General features: G+C 36.5%; 1 long non-coding RNA gene across 2 annotated transcripts in view; it reads right to left on the bottom strand.

Moving 5' to 3' along the window:
* Positions 1-2830: 2830 nt before the first annotated feature.
* LOC133545242 (uncharacterized) overlaps positions 2831-23268 on the bottom strand; it is a 21072-nt gene continuing 634 nt past the window's right edge. The window contains exons 2-5 of one of the 2 annotated variants that reach the window (XR_009804774.1): positions 17858-17924; positions 16110-16281; positions 13059-13200; positions 2831-4146 (exon numbers count right to left, since the gene is read on the bottom strand). This is a non-coding gene — a long non-coding RNA (uncharacterized LOC133545242). The remainder of the gene's footprint in view (positions 4147-13058; positions 13201-16109; positions 16282-17857; positions 17925-23268) is intronic. The other variant, XR_009804773.1, reaches the window with a different exon arrangement.

Raw genomic sequence — 23268 nt, 5'->3', positions numbered from 1 at the left:
TGGCCATGTACTGCTTGCCTGTGTATCGGTTGGGGACATCTCTGCGCTGCTGATCCGCCTCGACATCTCTGCGCTGCTGATCCGCCTCCGCTTGGGATGGTTTCCTGCTGGCTCCGCTGTGAACGGGACTCTCGCTGCTGAGTTGGACCCGCTTTGGACTGGACTCTCGCGACTATGTTGGATCCATTGTGGATTGAACTTTCACAGTATCATGTTAGACCCGCTCGACATCCATTGCTTTCCTCCTCTCTAAGGTTCTCATAATCATTATTGTCACAGACGTCCCACTGGATCATTATTGTCACCGATGTCCCACTGGGTGTGAGTTTTCCTTGCCCTTATGTGGGCCTACCGAGGATGTCGTGGTGGTTTGTGCAGCCCTTTGAGACACTAGTGATTTAGGGCTATATAAGTAAACATTGATTGATTGATTGATTGATATGCATATATATACACATGTATATATACACACACATATATATATATATATATATATATATACATATACATACATACATACACACACATATATATATATATATATATATATATATATATATATATATATATATATATATATATATATATATATATATACATGAAGATGATTTGTAGCTGGTTCACTAAAATGATTTGGGATTCAAATGAAATATTCCATTTTGAATATATTGGAGGAACATTTTGCATATTTTCGTATGTTTCCTGTAAAATGAATTACTAATTAAATATTCCCCTCAAGGTGATATATATAATGCATATTTCTTCCATGAACAAAACATAAAAGGCATAAAGCAAAAATATTAAAACCTTATATTGACGGAGCCAACGTTAGATAAGAATTTAAGCATTAGAAAAACACTTTAATGACTGAGACACCTTTGGGTCCTCGGGGCAAAACTTGAGGGAAGCCTTGAAGCTTACAAAAAAAAATAATAATAATAAATAAAAAACATTGGTTTTGAAAATGAAAAAGTTTGAGATGCTTTGATTTCTAAAAAGGTTTAGAGAGCCCTAGTTTAAGTTCCTGTTTCTATGAGCCAACATTTGACTTCCTGGCATAAACAACACATGACTACTGCTGTTATTAGCATCATTATTAATATTATTATCATGATCTATTTCATTCTTTTCTCCCTTCCTTGCACACAAACTGTAGCATCATGTGTGCACACTTCCTGCTCGCACTCTAAATGTTGTTTTACACTTAAGCAGACACCCGCCGGATCATTAGTCTGATTAGCAACAAATAAACTCACAGCCACAACAACCAATTGACTTGTGCTGCACACACACACACACACACACACACACACACACACACACACACACACACACACACACACACACACACACACACACAAACTAGCATCTCTGAAGAGAAAAGTTTGCAAGATTGATGAGAAAAATAATCATTTTCAGGTTGCAAATATTGACAATCCATAAACTTGCATAGGAGGAATGCATTTATCAATATAATATATATATATAATTTGTAATATTGTTTGATTAAGTTACTTTTGTTTTTTATGCATTTTGGGGAATTGATATATTTTAATATGATAAATAATTACATCTTGCATATTATTGGCATGTAAACAAAGATTTGTTAAAAAAAAAAGAGAAAAGAAACCAATTGGGCAGATTTTGCCTCACATTTAGGATGATTGCATTTCATGTTGTGAGAAGACAATATCGTGACAAATTGTACACATTTGTCTAATTCCTTCTCCTGGGATAATAACAGTTCATTATCTGTATGCAGCAACACACACAAAAACACACAAACCATTACACAGCTTTCACATTATATGGAGAAAAAAAAAACACACAAAAAAAATTAAAGTACCAATGATTGTCACACACACACACGCACGCACACACACACACACACACACACACACACACACACACACACACACACACACACACACACACACACACAGGAGGTGTGGCGAAATTATTATTAATTATTTTAAAAAATAATTATATAATGGAACCATTGAAATAAGCTTAGATTATATTAAATTAATCAAATAGTTAAATCAATCATAAATAATTATTTGAATCATTAAATCATTTGATTCACTAAATTAAATATTAGATCATTGAATCAATACTTAAATGAATCAATAAATAATCAAAGTATTCATTAAACAAGTATTTGAATCATAAATTAAATATTAATACTTAAATAATTAAATATTGATACTTAAATAATTAATATTAATAATATTTAATACTTACTTAAATCATTAAAATAAGTGATTAAATTGTGAAATTAAATTAAATACATCACGCATTAAAATAATCATTATTTGATCATTAAATTAAATGTAAAAATGTAATGTAATCATTACTTGAATCATTAAATGATTAATTATCCAAATCATAATAAATAAATGAAATCGTGAAATATGCTTCAATTTTTAATATAATCAAAGAGTTAAAGCATGTTTGAATCATTAAATAATTTGACTCATTAAATTAAATATGACATCATTGAATCAATACTTAATTTGATCAATAAATAATTAAATTAAACAATTTGAATCATTAAATTAAATATTACACCATTAAATCATTAAATAATTAATTAAATTGTGAAAATACATATCACATTAAATTAATCATTATTTGTATCATTAAATATTAAAACCATAATTTAATCATTACTTCAACCATTAAATAATTAAATCAATAATTTCTTAAATCATTACATAAATAAATCATTAAATTGTAATTCATAATTAAATAAATTAATGTTTCCTATGATACAATTTACTTAATAACAATAATTAATGACACATTTAACTCATTATTTAAATGTGTTCAGATTTATTCAACATTTAGATTATTTTGTCTCTTCTTTTGCAGTTTTTCAGCCATGAATATTATTCCTTTAAGACTAGTTGTCCTTCTTCTTGTCTCCGAGACATCTTTCATTGCATGTCACTCATTTAAACGGGTGTACTGTCGCTTTAAGACAAGTCACCTCTTTCACAGTTTGCACTCACCTCAGGTATGACGTCACTTCTAGTCCTTCTTCTTGTTGGAAGTGCTGCCTCAAACATGTCCTCATCTTCTTCTTCTTGTTGGAAGTGCTGCCTCAAACATGTCCTCATCTTCTTCTTCTTGTTGGAAGTGCTGCCTCAAACATGTCTTCATCTTCTTCTTGTTGGAAGTGCTGCCTCAAACATGTCCTCATCTTCTTCTTGTTGGAAGTGCTGCCTCAAACATGTCCTCATCTTCTTCTTGTTGGAAGTGCTGCCTCAAACATGTCCTCATCTTCTTCTTGTTGGAAGTGCTGCCTCAAACATGTCCTCATCTTCTTCTTGTTGGAAGTGCTGCCTCAAACATGTCCTCATCTTCTTCTTCTTGTTGGAAGTGCTGCCTCAAACATGTCCTCATCTTCTTCTTCTTGTTGGAAGTGCTGCCTCAAACATGTCCTCATCTTCTTCTTGTTGGAAGTGCTGCCTCAAACATGTCCTCATCTTCTTCTTGTTGGAAGTGCTGCCTCAAACATGTCCTCATCTTCTTCTTGTTGGAAGTGCTGCCTCAAACATGTCCTCATCTTCTTCTTGTTGGAAGTGCTGCCTCAAACATGTCTTCATCTTCTTCTTGTTGGAAGTGCTGCCTCAAACATGTCCTCATCTTCTTCTTGTTGGAAGTGCTGCCTCAAACATGTCCTCATCTTCTTCTTGTTGGAAGTGCTGCCTCAAACATGTCCTCATCTTCTTCTTCTTGTTGGAAGTGCTGCCTCAAACATGTCCTCATCTTCTTCTTCTTGTTGGAAGTGCTGCCTCAAACATGTCCTCATCTTCTTCTTGTTGGAAGTGCTGCCTCAAACATGTCCTCATCTTCTTCTTGTTGGAAGTGCTGCCTCAAACATGTCCTCATCTTCTTCTTGTTGGAAGTGCTGCCTCAAACATGTCTTCATCTTCTTCTTGTTGGAAGTGCTGCCTCAAACATGTCCTCATCTTCTTCTTGTTGGAAGTGCTGCCTTAAAAAAAGTCCTCATCTTGTCATGCAGGTGGAACACAAACACTTCTTAAACGCCACCAAATATTTACTTCTCTTTCTCCTCAATAAATCCACATTATTCTTCCCTTCTTTCCTTCTTTTCCAGGGGGATGGAGCTTTTTTTCCCTTGTAAAGCAAACACAAAAGCAAACACATGAACTCCCAGCTAATACCTGTAATCCCCCACACCTGTGCGTGTGTGACCAACACTACACTGCCCCCCTGTGGACACATGATGTAATGACATCAACACACACACAATCATCTGCATTTTTTTGTACTCAATCAACAAAGAATTATATATTCAGTGTAAAAAAATGCAATGTATAAAAATTCAGTGTAAAAAAATTCAGTACAAAAAATTGGTGTAAAAAAATTCAGTGTATTAAAATTCAGAGTATAAAAATGTAGCGTCAAAAAAATTCAGTGTAAAAATATTCAACATAAAAAAAATCAGTGCAAAAAATTCAGCGTAAAACAATTCAGTGGTAAAAATTTCAGTGCAAAAAAATTCAGTGTGTAAAAAATCAGGGTAAAAAAATGCAATGTAAAAAAAAAGTATTTGTAAAGAAATTCAGTGTATAAATATTTGATGTAAAAAATATCAGTATATAAAAATTTAGTGTATGATTTCAGCGTAAAGAAAATTAGGTGTGAAAAATTTCAGCGTAAAAAATTCTGTGTATAAAAATTTGGTGTATAAAAATTCAGCGTAAAAAAAAATCAGTGTGAAAAAACGAATGTGAAAAAAATTCAGTGCAAAAAAAATTCTGTGTAGAAATTGAGTGTAAAAAATTTCAGTGCATAAAAATTCAGTGAAAACAATTTCGGCGTATAAAAGTGTTGTGTATAAAGTTTTAGGGTATAAAAATTCAGCATAAAAAAAATTCTGTGTAAAAAAATTCAATGTAAAAAAATTCAGCTTGAAAAAAATTCAGTGTAAAAAATTTCAGTGCATAAAAATGATGTCAACGGCAACATTTGATGATCATTTGAAAAATTAAAAATCCTGCGGTATAGGCATCTTTGGCAGGAGGTGTCTTCTGCCAAGGCATTTACTCTCCTGAAGGAATAAATAAAGTAGTATCTAATCTAAATTTATTGATGTCTTGGACAATTTTTCAAACGGTGGAGAATTGTTGAAGTAATAACATGTTGAAGTGACAAATGGTAATACGGAATTTCGGGAAAACAGAGAATTTTTCCACTTCTTATGCAGAAGAAAGCTTCGACGGTGGAAAAGTTAAAACGCGTTGAAAAATGTGGAAGGTGTAGTCGCCAGAAAAAGGGTGGAAATAGGGCTTCGGAAAGCAGGAATTCTGGAAAATCCTCAACTTTTTTTGACAAGGAAAAGGGGAAGTTTGAATTTCCAGAATGGTGCAATGAGTCGAAGGTGGAATGGTTTGAATAGGTTAAAACTTCGAAATGTTGTATTGTTGTATCTTTTTTTGTCGTTATTTAGTTTTTTATTAAACATTAAAAACTAGATGAGGCAATTCCTGAAGGAATTGCGTGTGATTGCTCCAATGCTGATGATGAACTGAAATCTCGGAATTATTTTAGCATTGTTGAAATCAAGCACACAACTCCTGAAGTTGGAACAGTTGGAATCAGACGGAATAAGTGGAACTTTGAAGAATGTCCCATTGATTTCAATAGGAATTTCCCCAAAACTTAGTCCATGGGTACTGTGCCTATTAGCAACATTAGCAATGACCTGCTAGTCCTTATACTTGTTCAACCAACCCTTTTAAGTTACGGTTTGGTAGTTAACATGGACTACGATTGAAACCGTGATTCAGGATGGTGTGTGGAAAATTTAAATTCCTGTGTCAAATGTCCAGACCACAAACAACAAGATTAAATAAATGTCTGTTGAAAAGTAATACTGAATTTGTCATTTGACTCGGGGCTCTGTTTGATTGATTTGTCAAAAAGTCTTTGACAGTAAAGAAGACTGCCTATGTCCAGTGTAGATTAAAGTCTTGACATTACCTGACCTGTGTGATTGTTAGTGATGGGTTGATGAGGCGTTGCACAGCCTTTTGACACATTTATAAACTGTATTGATCCTGTGTCACTAAATACTGACATCTGCTGGACATTAAAATTCCCTACAGGAAATCTATGGACCAACTCAACTGACACTGATTTTATGACCTAGTATATCCAATAATATAAACCAAGTCATTGAATTTCATTTAGGATTATTTCATATCTTTATTTAAATAATACCATATTTTTTTAAATACTTTTTAGATACAGTCCATAAATAATGTGAACATGTATCAAAACATGGAAATCTAAGAGAACGTGTTGTGAATGAGGATAGTTGTGGACTGGGAATTCTTTTTTTTTTTTACAAATGTGCTCTGATTACGCACTATTGATTGATTGATTGAAACTTTTATTAGTAGATTGCACAGTTCAGTACATATTCTGTACAATTGACAACTAAATGGTAACACCCGAATAAGTTTTTCAACTTAAGTCGGGGTCGGATTCCACGTTAATCAATTCATGGTAAAAACGTAATGAGTGATCCATCGAGCTGGATTTGAACCAGTGCCCTAAAGAACTCAGCATAAGCTAATACAGCCTTCCACTTTATCAACTGAGCTATCGAAAGGATTATCTGTTACTGCACACCGACACAGTGTTTGGTTCTTTGAGCTCGACGCAGATGTCGATGCATCAGTGTTGTCGGGTCTCCCACTAATTATCGTTCAGAATAACCAGGAATTGAGATATTGCACAGGCAGCCCATGCATACTGTGCCCTATGGGCAACAGTAGCAATGAAATGCCCAGTCACCTGGGAATCTGGCCGCATAGTCGTTATACCTGCTCAACCAACCTTTTTAAGTTACGGTTGGGTAGTTAACATGGGCGCCTATTGCATCGAACCTTGATAGCTGTTCAGCAAACCATTTTAAGTTACAGTTTTAACAAGTACCAATCGTTGAAACCGTGAGTCAGGATGGTGTGTGGAAAAGCTAAATGCCCTTGTCAGTCTCCCTGATAGTAAAATTGTGAAAGCAAACTTTTTGACGAATGCTCTATTAAAATGTGACATTCGATATTGGTTTTACCATCGACTGGTGATTTTGATGTGCTGCCCAAACAGTGAAGTAGACCGTCAATGTTCTATTAATAGCAAAACCCTTGGACTCTGAAAGTTGTAACATGTTGAAAACTGTGAAAAGAGTAATCGCTGCAAAGAAGGCTTTGTAGAAGCAAGAATTTTGGAAAATCCTGGACTTTCCAAAATGGTGTAATAGGTTAAAAAAATGTGGAACCATTGTATTGTTGTATCTTTATTTATAGTTATTTTCCTTTTTTATTAAACATTTAAAAGTAAATGAGGCCATTCCTGAAGGAATTGTATACGAACGCTCCAATGCTGTGGACTGACACAGGCATTTTGCTTTTACACACACCATTCTGACCCACGGTTTCAACACTTGGTACTTCTTAAAACCGTAACTTAAAAGGGTTGGCTAAACAGCTACTAAGGTACGAGGCAATTGGCACCCATGTTAACTACCCAACCGTTACTTAAAAAGGTTGGTAGAACAGCTATAAGGACTACGCAGCCAGTCGGCGGCCGGGCAGACCTTCGCTGCTGTCGCCCGGAGGGCACAGCATGCATGGGCTGCCCGGCGGCCGGGCAGACCTTCGCTGCTGTCGCCCGGAGGGCACAGCATGCATGGGCTGCCCGGCGGCCGGGCAGACCTTCGCTGCTGTCGCCCGGAGGGCACAGCATGCATGGGCTGCCCGGCGGCCGGGCAGACCTTCGCTGCTGTCGCCCGGGCTCCTTGTGTTTTCTTTCTACTTACTAAATATATCATTTCTGTTCCAAACAGCATCACTGATGTCAACGGCAACATTTGATGATCATTTGAACAATTAAAAATCCTGCGGTATAGGCATCTTTGGCAGGAGGTGTCTTCTGCCAAGGCATTTACTCTCCTGAAGGAATAAATAAAGTAGTATCTAATCTAAATTTATTGATGTCTTGGACAATTTTTCAATCGGTGGAGAATTATTGAAGTAATAACATGTTGAAATGACAAATGGTAAAACGGAATTTCGGGAAAACAGAGAATTTTTCCACTTTTTATGCAGAAGAAAGCTTCGACGGTGGAACAGTTAAAACGCGTTGAAAAATGTGGAAGGAGTAGTCGCCAGAAAAAGCTATAGCACAAGTATTGTGCGGCTGAATCAAGTTCGTTTTTGGGAATTTTTGCGTAAGGCCCCCCCCCTTACGACATTCTCGAGAATTTCTTTTTTCCAAAATTATGCATTTTCTGCCCTTTTTGGGTTTTATCGGCACTTCTGAAGAGGTTTTGAGACATTTCCTACAACTATAGCACATGTATTGTGCGGCTGAAGCAAGTTCGTTTTTGGGGATTTTTGCGTAAGGCCCCCCCCCCCCTTACGACATTTTCGTGAAATAAAGTTTTCTAAAAATATGCATTTTCTGCCCTTTTTGGGTTTTGTCGGCACTTCTGAAGAAGTTTTGAGACATTTCCTACAACTATAGAACAAGTATTGTGCTGCTGAAGAAAGTTCATTTTTGGGAATTTTTGCGTAAGGCCCCCCCTTACGACATTTTCGAGAATTTTTTTTTTCCAAAAATATGCATTTTCCGCCCTTTTTGGGTTTTGTCAGCACTTCTGAAGAGGTTTTGAAACATTTCCTACAACTATGACACCAGTATTGTGCGGCTGAAGAAAGTTCGTTTTTGGGAATTTTTGCGTAAGGCGCCCCCCTTACGACATTTTCGAGAATTTTTTTTCCCAAAAATATGCATTTTCTGCCCTTTTTGGGTTTTGTCGGCACTTCTGAAGAGGTTTTGAGACATTTCCTACAACTATAGAACAAGTATTGTGCTGCTGAAGAAAGTTCGTTTTTGGGAATTTTTGCGTAAGGCCCCCCCTTACGACATTTTCGAGATTTTTTTTTTTCCAAAAATATGCATTTTCCGCCCTTTTTGGGTTTTGTCAGCACTTCTGAAGAGGTTTTGAAACATTTCCTACAACTATAGCACAAGTATTGTGCGGCTGAAGCAAGTTCGTTTTTGGGAATTTTTGCGTAAGGCCCCCCCCCTTACGACATTCTCGAGAATTTCTTTTTTCCAAAATTATGCATTTTCTGCCCTTTTTGGGTTTTATCGGCACTTCTGAAGAGGTTTTGAGACATTTCCTACAACTATAGCACAAGTATTGTGCGGCTGAAGCAAGTTCGTTTTTGGGGATTTTTGCGTAAGGCATTACGACATTTTCGTGAAATAAAGTTTTCTAAAAATATGCATTTTCTGCCCTTTTTGGGTTTTGTCGGCACTTCTGAAGAAGTTTTGAGACATTTCCTACAACTATAGAACAAGTATTGTGCTGCTGAAGAAAGTTCATTTTTGGGAATTTTTGCGTAAGGCCCCCCCTTACGACATTTTCGAGAATTTTTTTTTTCCAAAAATATGCATTTTCCGCCCTTTTTGGGTTTTGTCAGCACTTCTGAAGAGGTTTTGAAACATTTCCTACAACTATGACACCAGTATTGTGCGGCTGAAGAAAGTTCGTTTTTGGGAATTTTTGCGTAAGGCGCCCCCCTTACGACATTTTCGAGAATTTTTTTTCCCAAAAATATGCATTTTCTGCCCTTTTTGGGTTTTGTCGGCACTTCTGAAGAGGTTTTGAGACATTTCCTACAACTATAGAACAAGTATTGTGCTGCTGAAGAAAGTTCGTTTTTGGGAATTTTTGCGTAAGGCCCCCCCTTACGACATTTTCGAGAATTTTTTTTTTCCAAAAATATGCATTTTCCGCCCTTTTTGGGTTTTGTCAGCACTTCTGAAGAGGTTTTGAAACATTTCCTACAACTATAACACCAGTATTGTGCGGCTGAAGAAAGTTCGTTTTTGGGAATTTTTGCGTAAGGCGCCCCCCTTATGACATTTTCGAGAATTTTTTTTCCCAAAAATATGCATTTTCTGCCCTTTTTGGGTTTTGTCGGCACTTCTGAAGAGGTTTTGAGACATTTCCTACAACTATAGCACAAGTATTGTGCGACGGAAGAAAGTTAGTTTTTGTGAATTTTTGCGTAAGGCCCCCCCCCCTTACGACATTTTCGAGAAAAAAAGTTTTCCAAAAATATGCATTTTCTGCCCTTTTTGGATTTTGTCGGCACTTCTGAAGAGGTTTTGAGACATTTCCTACAACTATAGCACAAGTATTGTGCGGCTGAAGAAAGTTCGAAGGTGGAATGGTTTGAATAGGTTAAAACTTCAAAATGTTGTATTGTTGTATCTTTATTTGTCATTATTTATTTTTTTTATTAAACATTAAAAACTAGATGAGGCAATTCCTGAAGGAATTGCGTGTGATTGCTCCAATGCTGATGATGAACTGAAATCCCGAAATTATTTTAGCATTGTTGAAATCAAGCACACGATTACTGAAGAGTCTGAAAATTTTGAAGTTGGAACAGTTGGAATCAGACGGAATAAGTGGAACTTTGAAGGATGTCCCATTGATTTCAATAGGAATTTCCCCAAAACTTAGTCCATGAGTACTGTGCCTATTAGCAACATTAGCAATCACCTGCTAGTCCTTATAGTTGTTCAACCAACCCTTTTAAGTTACGGTTTGGTAGTTAACATGGACTACGATTGAAACCGTGATTCAGGATGGTGTATGGAAAAGTTAAATTCCTGTGTCAAATGTCCAGACCACAAACAACAAGATTAAATAAATGTCTGTTGAAAAGTAATACTGAATTTGTCATTTGACCGGGGGTTCTGTTTGATTGATTTGTCAAAAAGTCTTTGACAGTAAAGAAGACTGCCTATGTCCAGTGTAGATTAAAGTCTTGACATTACCTGACCTGTGTGATTGTTAGTGATGGGTTGATGAGGCGTTGCACAGCCTTTTGACACATTTATAAACTGTATTGATCCTGTGTCACTAAATACTGACATCTGCTGGACATTAAAATTCCCTACAGGAAATCTATGGACCAACTCAACTGACACTGATTTTATGACCTAGTATATACAATAATATAAACCAAGTCATTGAATTTCATTTAGGATTATTTCATATCTTCATTTAAATAATACTAAATTTTTTAAAATACTTTTTAGATACAGTCAATAAATAATGTGAACATGTATCATAACATGGAAATCTAAGAGAACGTGTTGTGAATGAGGATAGTTGTGGACTGGGAATTTTTTTTTACACATGTGCTCTGAATACGCACTATTGATTGATTGATTGAAACTTTTATTAGTAGATTGCACAGTTCAGTACATATTCTGTACAATTGACCACTAAATGGTAACACCCCAATAAGTTTTTCAACTTAAGTCGGGGTCGGATTCCACGTTAATCAATTCATGGTAAAAACGTAATGAGTGATCCATCGAGCTGGATTTGAACCAGTGCCCTAAAGAACTCAGCATAAGCTAATACAGCTTTCCACTTTATCAACTGAGCTATCGAAAGGATTAGCTGTTACTGCAAACGCAGATGTCGATGCATCAGTGTTGTCGGGTCTCCCACTAATTATCATTCAGAATAATCAGGAATTGAGATATTGCACAGGCAGCCCATGCATACTGTGCCCTCTGGGCAACAGTAGCAATGAAATGCCCAGTCACCTGGGAATCTGGCCGCATAGTCGTTATACCTGCTCAACCAACCTTTTTAAGTTACGGTTGGGTAGTTAACATGGGCGCCTATTGCATCGAACCTTGATAGCTGTTCAGCAAACCATTTTAAGTTACAGTTTTAACAAGTACCAATTGTTGAAACCGTGAGTCAGGATGGTGTGTGGAAAAGCTAAATGCCCTTGTCAGTCTCCCTGATAGTAAAATTGTGAAAGCAAACTTTTTGATGAATGCTCTATTAAAATGTGACATTCGATATTGGTTTTACCATCGACTGGTGATTTTGATGTGCTGCCCAAACAGTGAAGTAGACCGTCAATGTTTTATTAATAGCAAAACCCTTGGATTCTGAAAGTTGTAACATGTTGAAAACTGTGAAAAGAGTAATCGCTGCAAAGAAGGCTTTGTAGAAGCAAGAATTTTGGAAAATCCTGGACTTTCCAATATGGTGTAATAGGTTAAAAAATGTGCAACCATTGTATTGTTGTGTCTTTATTTATAGTTATTTTCCTTTTTTATTAAACATTTAAAAGTAAATGAGGCCATTCCTGAAGGAATTGTATACGAACGCTCCAATGCTGTGGACTGACACAGGCATTTTGCTTTTACACACACCATTCTGACCCACGGTTTCAACACTTGGTACTTCTTAAAACCGTAACTTAAAAGGGTTGGCTAAACAGCTACTAAGGTACGAGGCAATTGGCACCCATGTTAACTACCCAACCGTTACTTAAAAAGGTTGGTAGAACAGCTATAAGGACTACGCAGCCAGTCTGCGGCCGGGCAGACCTTTTTTTTTTTGCCCGGAGGGCACAGCATGCATGGGCTTTATGGCCCTTGCTTTGTGCAGTGGTGCACAATCATGTTAGGAGCGTGGAATTGTCCAAAAGGTTTTGGTATCCTGGAGTATTCAAAGTTCCTTTCACTGGAACTAAGGGGCCAAGCCCAACTCCTGAAAACCAACACCACACCGTCATTTCTCCGCTGACCCCTCTCTGTCAGTTTACATGGTCTACTAATTGGTGGCTGAGTTGATGTTGTTCCCAAACTCTTCCATTTTCTTATAATAAAGCCGACAGTTGACTTTGGAATATTTAGGAGCGAGGAAATTTCGCCACTGGATTTGTTGCAAAGGTGGCGTCCAATGACAGTTCCACGCTGGAAATCACTGAGAGCGGCCCATTCTTTCACAAATGCTTGTAAAAACAGTCTCCATGCCTAAGTGCTTGATTCTATACACCTGCGGCCGGGCCAAGTGATTAGGACACCTGATTCTCATCATTTGGATGGCTGGCCAAATACTTTTGGCAATATAGTGTAGATTGCAGTCCTGTGGGGGAAACACTTCCACATTTCTCACTCACCCATGGAGGCCATCATGTTGGCCGTGGCTCGCTGGTGATCGGGGAACCACAACGCCGCCATCTTGGTGGGCGTGAAGATGATGAGCGGCTGCGCCACCGCTGCCAGCGTCTGACCGAAAAACACCACCGTCGAAGCTTTCTTCTGCATAAGAAGTGGAAAAATTCTCTGTTTTCCCGAAATTCCGTATTACCATTTGTCATTTCAACATGTTATTACTTCAACAATTCTCCACCGATTGAGAAATTGTCCAAGACATCAATAAATTTAGATTAGATACTACTTTATTTATTCCTTCAGGAGAGTAAATGCCTTGGCAGAAGACACCTCCTGATTAAATGTAAAACTACAAAGAGCAGACTGCCAAAGATGCCTATACCGCAGGATTTCTTATTTTTCAAATAATCATCAAATGTTGCCGTTGTCATCAGTGATGCTATTCGGACCAGAAATTATATATTTAGTAAGTGGAGCGAATAAAGAAGGAGACCGGGCAACAGCTGCCCTGCCCTGCCCTGCCCTTTCCTGTAGGGAATTTTAATGTCCAGCAGATGTCAGTATTTAGTGACACAGGATCAATACAGTTTATAAATGTGTCAAAAGGCTGTGCAACGCCTCATCAACCCATCACTAACAATCACACAGGTCAGGTAATGTCAAGACTTTAATCTACACTGGACATAGGCAGTCTTCTTTACTGTCAAAGACTTTTTGACAAATCAATCAAACAGAGCCCCCAGTCAAATGACAAATTCAGTATTACTTTTTAACAGACATTTATTTAATCTTGTTGTTTGTGGTCTGGACATTTGACACAGGAATTTAACTTTTCCACACACCATCCTGAATCACGGTTTCAATCGTAGTCCATGTTAACTACCAAACCGTAACTTAAAAGGGTTGGTTGAACAACTATAAGGACTAGCAGGTCATTGCTAATGTTGCTAATAGGCACAGTACCATTGGACTAAGTTTTGGGGAAATTCCTAATGAAATCAATGGGACATCCTTCAAAGTTCCACTTATTCCATCTGATTCCAACTTCAAAATTTTCAGACTCTTCAGGAATTGTGTGCTTGATTTCAACAATGCTAAAATAATTCCGGGATTTCAGTTCATCATCAGCATTGGAGCAATCACACGCAATTCCTTCAGGAATTGCCTCATCTAGTTTTTAATGTTTAATAAAAAATAAAAATAATGATAAAAAAAGATACAATACAACATTTCGAAGTTTTAACCTATTCAAACCATTCCACCTTCGACTCATTGCACCATTCTGGAAATTCAAACTTCCCCTTTTCCTTGTCAAAAAAAGTTGAGGATTTTCCAGAATTCCTGCTTTTCCGAAGCCCTATTTCCACCCTTTTTCTGGCGACTACACCTTCCACATTTTTCAACGCGTTTTAACTGTTCCACCGTCAAAGCTTTCTTCTGCATAGGAAGTTGAAGAATTCTCTGTTTTCCCGAAATTCCGTATTACCATTTGTCATTTCAACATGTTATTACTTCAACAATTCTCCACCGATTGAAAAATTGTCCAAGACATCAATACATTTAGATTAGATACTACTTTATTTATTCCTTCAGGAGAGTAAATGCCTTGGCAGAAGACACCTCCTGCCAAAGATGCCTATACCGCAGGATTTTTAATTTTTCAAATGATCATCAAATGCCGTTGACATCAGTGATGCTGTTTGGAACAGAAATGATATATTTAGTAAGTAGAAAGAAATCACAAGGAGCCCGGGCAACAGCAGCGAAGGTCTGCCCGGCCGCCGGGCAGCCCATGCATGCTGTGCCCTCCGGGCAACAGCAGCGAAGGTCTGCCCAAAGACTTGCACAAAGCAAGGGCCATAAAGGCATGGATGACAGAGTCTGATGCAGCTGAACTTGACTGGCCTGCACAGAGTCCTGACCTGAACCCAATAGAACACCTTTGGGATGAATTAGAATGGAGACTGAGAGCCAGGCCTTCTCCACCAACATCAGTGTGTGACCTCCCCAATGCGCTTTTGGAAGAATGGTGGAAAATTCCTATAAAGACACTCGGCAACCTTGTGGACAGCCTTCCCAGAAAAGTTGAAGCTGTAATAGCTGCAAAAGGTGGACCCACATCATATTGAACGCTATGGGTTAGGAATGATATGGCCCTTCAAGTTCATATGTGAGTCAAGGCAGGTGGCCAGATACTTTTGGCAATATAGTGTATTTGTTGGCGGCGGTGGTTTGCCTTGGAATAATCCACTATTTTGCATAAATGGCTGTAAAAAAACATGAAATGCAAAACATTCATGTTTAGAATGAGTGTTGTCACAGTTCCACAATTAACGAATGTACTTTTAAATTCACTATAAATTTACAAGAATATTGGTCAATATTATTACATATGTAAATATATATTGTAAAACATTAATTCATGATTGAATTCACTACTTCTATTGAAAACTGCTTCAAACTGTCAAGTATTTAAAGAGGTCCTATTATTTGAGAACCACTGGACCAGGATGGCGCAAGCGGGGATCGAACCTGGAACCCTCAAGTTGCTGGCACGGCCGCTCTACCAACCAAGCTGTACCGCCCTTTAAAATGGTAATACTAACTGTGGGGTGTTTTACCGCGGTTATCATTAATACCATTCATGGTTACATCCCTAGAGTGATTTTAGATGTGGGAGGGGCCCACAGATGCATTCATGGTCTACAAAAGTCTTTCCAATGGATGAGTCACTTTTTGGAAAAAGAGGTCTGATTACGCAATATAGCAAGAAAGTGGTTACGTTGGCAACACTGATCCCTTCCTGCTACATGGTCTTATGCTCTGGCAGACCAAGTGAGTTACAAGGTGTCTATGAGCAATTTTATGGGAGACACTTGACATGGAGGTGATCATCTTTAGCCCGCTGTTCCTCCACAGCCAACCCGCTGGGCATCCTCATCGCCAACATGGCGTCTCCAAAGATCGCTCGCACGGCACAACTCCCACTTTTGGTGAGTTATATAGAATTACTGAATAGCTGATTAAAGGATCTCAAGGTAAAAATAAATGTTCACCTGTCATCCTTCAGATGTTGGTCTATGCCGTTGTTGCCTGCGTCAGCTGTTTCCTCGTCACCATGGGCATGCGGTGCAGTGCCCCCCCCCCGACGCCGCCATCGGCCAGCGCAGAACATTCCACCTCGGAACCCTTCAGACATGGCTTCAAACTGGTAGGAAACATCCTGCACTGCAAAAAGTCAGTGTTCAAAAACGAGAAAAAAACAAACTAAAATTAGGGGTATTTAGCAATATTATCTGCCAATAAAAGAAGAAGGTTTATCTTGTCAAGACTTTCCAAAACAGGTCAAATTAGCAAACCTCTATGGACCAAAAAATACCTTAAAATAAGTATATTCTCACTAATAACAAGTGCACTTTTCTTGGTAGGAAAAAAGAGACCTTTTTCCTCAATATGTTGAAGAGTATTCTTACATGAAGTAAACGCTAAGGCCATTATCTTGACGTAACGATATGCGTTCGGCATCATGATTTTTTTTTTCATGCTTGAAGTAAGACATTTTTTACTTTAAAAAAGCAGTTTTCTACTTGTGCTGATGACACAGATTTGCAACAGTTGATATTCTAGTTTCAAGCATGTTTTACTCAATATAGGTCATAAGAGTGTGGTACGCCAGCTGCACCGAAGCAGACAAACAGGCGATTCAGAGGGTCATAAAGTCTCCACAAAAAATCATCGGCTGCCCCCTGCCCTCCTTGAAGGATTGACATAACTCCCGGTACCTCAACAAAGCAAAAAGCATCACCAAGGACAGCACACACCCCGGCTTCCACCTGTTCCACCTGCTACCATCGGGCAGGCGCTTCAGGTGCATCAGAGCCAGAACAAACAGACTCAGAGACAGCTTCTTTCCCAGAGCTGTCACCATGTTGAACTCTAACTTAATAATAATAATAATAATAATAATAATAATAATAATAATAATTCACCCCTATACAATATCCTACCCTAATACCCTACTGTGCAATACTACCCATCCATCCATTTTCTACCGCTTATTCCCTTCAAGTGCAATACGTCCGACACTGATTATTATTTATTACTTTGGTACTCTTGTCTTGTTCTGTATATTGTACAGTATTTTGTATTTCTATAGTGTTTTGTATATTGTACAGGATTGCTTCTTATTTTTATTGGATTCTAGTCTGTTTATTTCAATTGATAGTTTTTCCTTTATTACCTCTCGTGCCCATATTTGTTTCCACTACCGCACCTTAAGTTGGAGTCCTTAATCTCGTTCTATGCAAATATAATGACAATAAAGTCCATTCTATTGTATTTTATTCTATTCTATAACATCTCAGCAACAAGCTGTAATATCTTACTGAGATCATTTAGGAGCAAAACCCTTAAAACAAGTGAAACACTAACATCAAATCTGCTTAGTGAGAAGAATGATCTTATCAGACAGAAAAGAAGCAAATATCACCCTTATTTGAAACATTTCATCTTACTTTTTTTTTTGTGCAAATATATTTGATTTGATTTTACAGTTAAAATGACAAACAGTCACATCCACTCATACACACACACATACACACTTGAGGAGAGAGGTGCACATGAACTTTAACAACTCAAGGTTTACAGTACAGACATTATTAGAAAATATACCCAAATATTGTATATATATACACATACACACACATATATATATCCATACATATATATATACATATATCCATCCATCCTGCTGCGGCTCACGATCAGCAGGCTATCCAGATCACAGCAAAATGGATGAACATACCTCGGCATCAAGGATCCTCAGCAAGTGTTCACAAGATCACCTCCCGAGGGCCTGTCCACCGTACACACTTAGAGGGGAAAAAAAGGAAAAGTTACAGGGCTTGATCAATACAAAAAAAACTGAACAAAAAAGCAAGTAAACCATGACAAAACCATATCAGAAGTGACACAAGAAAAACAAGTGTAGTGTTGAATCAGTACCAAAGATAATAACAATAAAGATAAAAAAGGAATACAACTACAATAAGATGGCAGTTTAGTTTTTCTTGAAATGTCTATAAGTTATGCTTCAATATATGTCAGTAAAGGTTTCCAGGTTAATTCCCATTTGTTCATATTTGTAGAGTTTATAAATCTTATTTTTTCAAGAGTCATTACATTCACAAGTTCATTTAAGCAGTTCCTGAAGTTGGGTGCAGATAGACTATTCCAGTCTCTGAGAATGAGTCTTTTGGCCAAAAGCGTCCCAAGCAGCAACACACTTCTAATATGTTTTGGAAGCTTTTGTGTTTCTGAAGACCACCCAAATAAGATCATATCCCTATCAGGGACAATTTGTCTCTGATATACCCCCGAGTAAAAAAAGAAAATGCTGGACCAAAATGATTGAATAATTGGACATCCCCAAAAGGAGTGAGACAATGATCCTTCAGCAGATTTACATTTATCACAAAGTGGAGATGTATCAGGATAAAATGTGTGTAATCAAACTTTCGAATAGTAAAAAGGATGAATCACTTTCAACTGTATGAGCCTATGTCTGCTGTTAATTGAGCACTTGTGAATTTGAGAGAGTGTCTGTTCCCATTGCTGATTGGGTATTGTTGTTCTTAGTTCCTGTTCCCATGCTCTTTGAACACTGTCTGCTGATGTCATGGACATAATGAAGCAGCTGACACATTTAGCCATAGGCTTTTTACTTGTGGGTGGTAAATGTAATACTTCTAAAAGAGGATGTTTTTCATTTACCAGCTGAGACTTTGAAATGTTTTCTTTGATAAATGTTTTTACCTGCAAATAGCAAAACCAACTGAATTGGGACAAATTAAATTTGATTCGCAATTGCTCAAATGACACAAGACTGTCCTCGACATAAATGTCTTTGATGCATTTAATTCCATTTGAGTACCAGTCAAAAAATGTTGTATCTGTTATAAATGCATGATTGTGATATATTGGTGAATACATAGTCACATTGGAAATATTCAATTGTTTTTTAATTTGAGAAAGAATTTTGATAGAATTTTGTACTACAACACTATGACGTATTGATTTAATTGAAGAGACTGGTTTAGTCAAAAGTAGCGATAGCAATGATGTATAAGGTTTCACTAATGACTGCAGTTCCAATTTCAGCCATAAGGGAGCAGAATTAAGAGATTCATTATTTGGGGACCCCATCTTCCAATAGGTCAATGCGTTCAGATTTGATGCCCAATAATCATTTTTGAACATTGGAAGATCCAGTCCCCCTTCCTCTGTAGATCTAAATAAGTGCTTTTTGGATATTCTGCGTTTTTTACATCCCCACACAAAATCTAGAACTAAAGATTCAAGTTTTTGGAAAAAATCTACAGGAATTACAATTGGTCAATTTTGAAAAAGATAAATACATTTTGGCAAGGTGATCATTTTGATAGCATTCACCTTGCCTAACATAGAGAGAGGTAGGGTCTTCCAATACTCAATACACACTTTCAGTCTCTCAAAGGCTTCAATAAAGTTCAACTTTAGTAATGATTCATCATTTGGAGATATTTTTAAGCCAAGATAGGATATGTAATTTTCTGCGACTTTAACTGGATTTTGACTGATCTCAACATGATCTCCTAGGAACATAAGCTCACTTTTGGACCAGTTTATTTTATAACCAGATATTCTAGCAAAAGAGTCTACATATTCTAAAAGAAGTGGTAGTGCAACTTCTGGCTCAGTAAGTGTAACAAGTACATCATCTGCATAAAGTGAGATGAGCCCACTGAAAATCCTTTAATATTAGACTTCATTCTTAAACCAATAGCCAGTGGTTCGAGGGCCAAATTGAAGAGTAAGGGCGAAAGGCAGTCACCCTGTCTCACTCCGCGGTGTAATTCAAAACTATCCCATATTACATTATTAGTTATGACATATGATTTTGGTGCAGAATAAATGATTTGAACCCATTTGATGAAATGTTCTCCCAATCCAAATAATTTGGGAACATGAAAAAGATAAGCCCACTCAATTGAATCAAAAGCTTTATGAGCATCCAGAGTCAGGACGGCAGCCTTTTTGTTTCCTGTGCAGTCAGAGTACAATACGTTCAGTAATCTCCGTACATTGCCAAAAGAAGGTCTGTCCGGGATGAAACCCACCTGATCTGGATGAATCATTTCTGTTATGTGGTTGCGAGTACCTTAGTTAGAATCTTATGGTCTAAATTGAGCAGGGAGATAGGTCTATAATTGGCTGGATCAAGTGGATTTTTTCCCTTTTTTGGTACTATACATATATGGGCTTCATACAAAGAACTTGGAAGTTTGTTGTTCACAAAAGAATCATTTAACATTCTAAGTATTATAGGGGATAGTATTTCACTGAAAGCTTGATAAAACTCCGCACCAAATCCATCTGGACCAGGGCTTTTATTCAAGGAGAAAGATTTCAGTGCTTTTTGCAGTTCTTCAGTTGAAATAGTGTTGTCTAAAGAATTCTGATGATTTGGACTCAGTTGAGGTAAGTTTAATGTGGTAAAAAAATCATTGAAATCATTAACCGATATAGCTGAATTAGATTGATATCATTCTGAATAAAAGTCTTTGAAGACATTATTGATATCCTTTAGATCTGTACATGTTTCACCTGTTTTTGAGCATATTTTGTGAATAGCAGCTTTGGCTTGATCTCCTTTGAGCTGTCTAGATAGAAGTTTTTGTGGTTTATCGGATATTTCAAAATGTTTTGGTTTATTTTTCAGCAGGAGTTTAGATACTTCCCCATGAAGAAGAAGAGAGTTGTATTCATTTTTCAGTTCCAGCATCTTATTGTAATCAGACTGCAAAAGAGAATTGATATGAATTTTTTCCATTTCTTTTTCTAATTCTCTCTGCCTTTTTCTTGTTTCTCTTTGTTTTGAGATTTCAAATGAAATGATATATCCTCTCACAGTAGCTTTAAGAGCTTCCCACAATGTGGAGTCTGAGACCTCTCCGTTATCATTCACCTCAATAAAATCTTGGATAATCTTGTTTATATACTCTTTAAGATCTTCAGATAATAATAGTTGTGGATTAAATCTCCATTTTTGTTTGATTTTAAGGAGATCAATTTGAATCTGCAAACTCCCAGGACTGTGATCTGAGATGATTCTACTATGGTACTCAGGATTACTGACATTGGAGAGGGCAGAGGCTTCCACTAAAAAGTCATCAATTCTCGTGTAGGAATTGTGTACAGCGGAGTAAAATGAATACTCCCTTTTATTAGGGTGTTTTACTCTCCATATGTCTATGATATTTCTTGATCTCATAAGATTATTAATAGTTTTAGTTGAGTTAGCAATGACATGAGATTTAGTTGACAATCTATCTAAAGTGGGGTCCAAAAGGCCACCACCAATGTAGATATGAGAGGAGCTATCATCAGGAAGTAGACCAAAGACTCCATGATAAAAGTTGGAGTCATCAGTGTTTGGTCCATAGATATTCCAAAAAGTTACTGGCTAGGATGTAATATGACCATTCAATAAAATAAATCTTCCATTAGGGTCAATTATTTTTGATGTAAGTATGAAAGGCACATTTTTATGAAATAAAAGAGCTCCACCTCTAGCTTGTGAAGTAAAGGGTGCGTGATAAACCTGAGATATGCAGCTTGTTTGAAGTTTGTGTTGGTTGTCTTTACAGAGATGTGTTTCTTGTAAGAATACAACATCTGCTTTTAATGAATTTAAATGGGAAAAAACCTTCCCTGTCAAGCTATATTTCTAACAAAGACAAATCATTATTTCTTCTAGATTTTCCAGAACAACATTTTTAAAAAAGAAATTCAAGACTTTGAAATAAGATTTAAATTGGATTCTACAGATTTTCTAGATTTGCCAGAATAATTTTTGGGGAATTTCAATCATAATAAGTTTGAAGAAATATTTCACAAATATTTTTCCTTGTAAAAAACAGAAGCTAAAATGGAGAATTAAATTAAAATGTATTTATTATTATTTACAATAAAAAATAATACATTTATTTGAACATTGATTTCAATTTTCAGGAAAGAATTTAAAAGGTATATGTGTTTAAAAATCCTAAAATCATTTTTAAGGTTGTATTTTTTCTCTAAAATCGTCTTTCAGAAAGTTATAAGAAGCAAAGTAAAACAAATAAATGAATTTATTTAAAAGCAAAGTAAAAAAATAAATGAATTTATAAACAAGTGAAGACCAAATCTTTAAAATATTTTCTTGGATTTTTTAATTCTATTTGAGTTTTGTCTCTCTTAGAATTAAAAATGCCGATCAAAGCGAGACCAGCTTGCTAGTAAATAAATACAATTTAAAGTATTTTTTGCCATTGCTCTAAACAAAAAATAATGACAAAAAAAAAGCCATGTTATAATTAATTATTTTCAAAGCTACAATTAGTTCAAAATATTCACTTTAAAATGTTTTATGTGGTAAATATTGCATATATTGTGCAGTTGCCATATAAAAACCAAGTTTTCTTTGACAAAAGAGCATAAAACAAACAAAATAATAGTTCAAATGTAAACTCAACAGATATATCTGAAGTTGATCTCGTAACTTAAGTTATAAAAAAAAAAACCTAATAAAAATGTATCACTTTCTGAGTGGGGCACCTTTTTGATCCCAAATATATTTACTGGTATTTTATTTATCTTTTCACTGTGATGACTCCAAAATAATAAAGAATTCAAATCAATGGTGTCCTGAATTATTGATCTTTTAGGGCTCTAATTACTAAATACTGCATATTTCTGTTTTACTATTAAAAAAACAAAGACGTTTTTGACAGAAGTGCCATAAAACCTTTTTTTTTTTTAATGTTGATATAAAGATTTACTGTAAGCATTAAATAAAATATAAAACTTTGACTTATTTTTAACATGTTATTAACTGAGACCCTTTATGGTCCCCGGGACCCATAAAGGTAAAATAATTTTTAAAAATCTATATACCGTATTTCCTTGAATTGCCGCAGGACATATAGTATGCGCCTGCCTTGAATTACTGCCTTCGCAAAATAATTAGTGCATGCTTAGTATTACCGCCTGGTCAAACTGGTGACACTTCCCCTGTCATCATTTTCAAAATGGAGGAGGCTGATTTCAATAACGGTCATTTGAAATCGCATAAAGGGAAGAAGATGAACAGCTATTCAGTAGGATTTAAGGTCCAAGCTTACATCACAGTCATAT

The sequence above is a fragment of the Nerophis ophidion genome, linkage group LG28 (assembly GCF_033978795.1).
Source record: "Nerophis ophidion isolate RoL-2023_Sa linkage group LG28, RoL_Noph_v1.0, whole genome shotgun sequence".
In the NCBI taxonomy this organism is placed as follows: Eukaryota; Metazoa; Chordata; class Actinopteri; order Syngnathiformes; family Syngnathidae; genus Nerophis; species Nerophis ophidion.
This window is presented reverse-complemented; position numbering and strand designations above follow the sequence as displayed.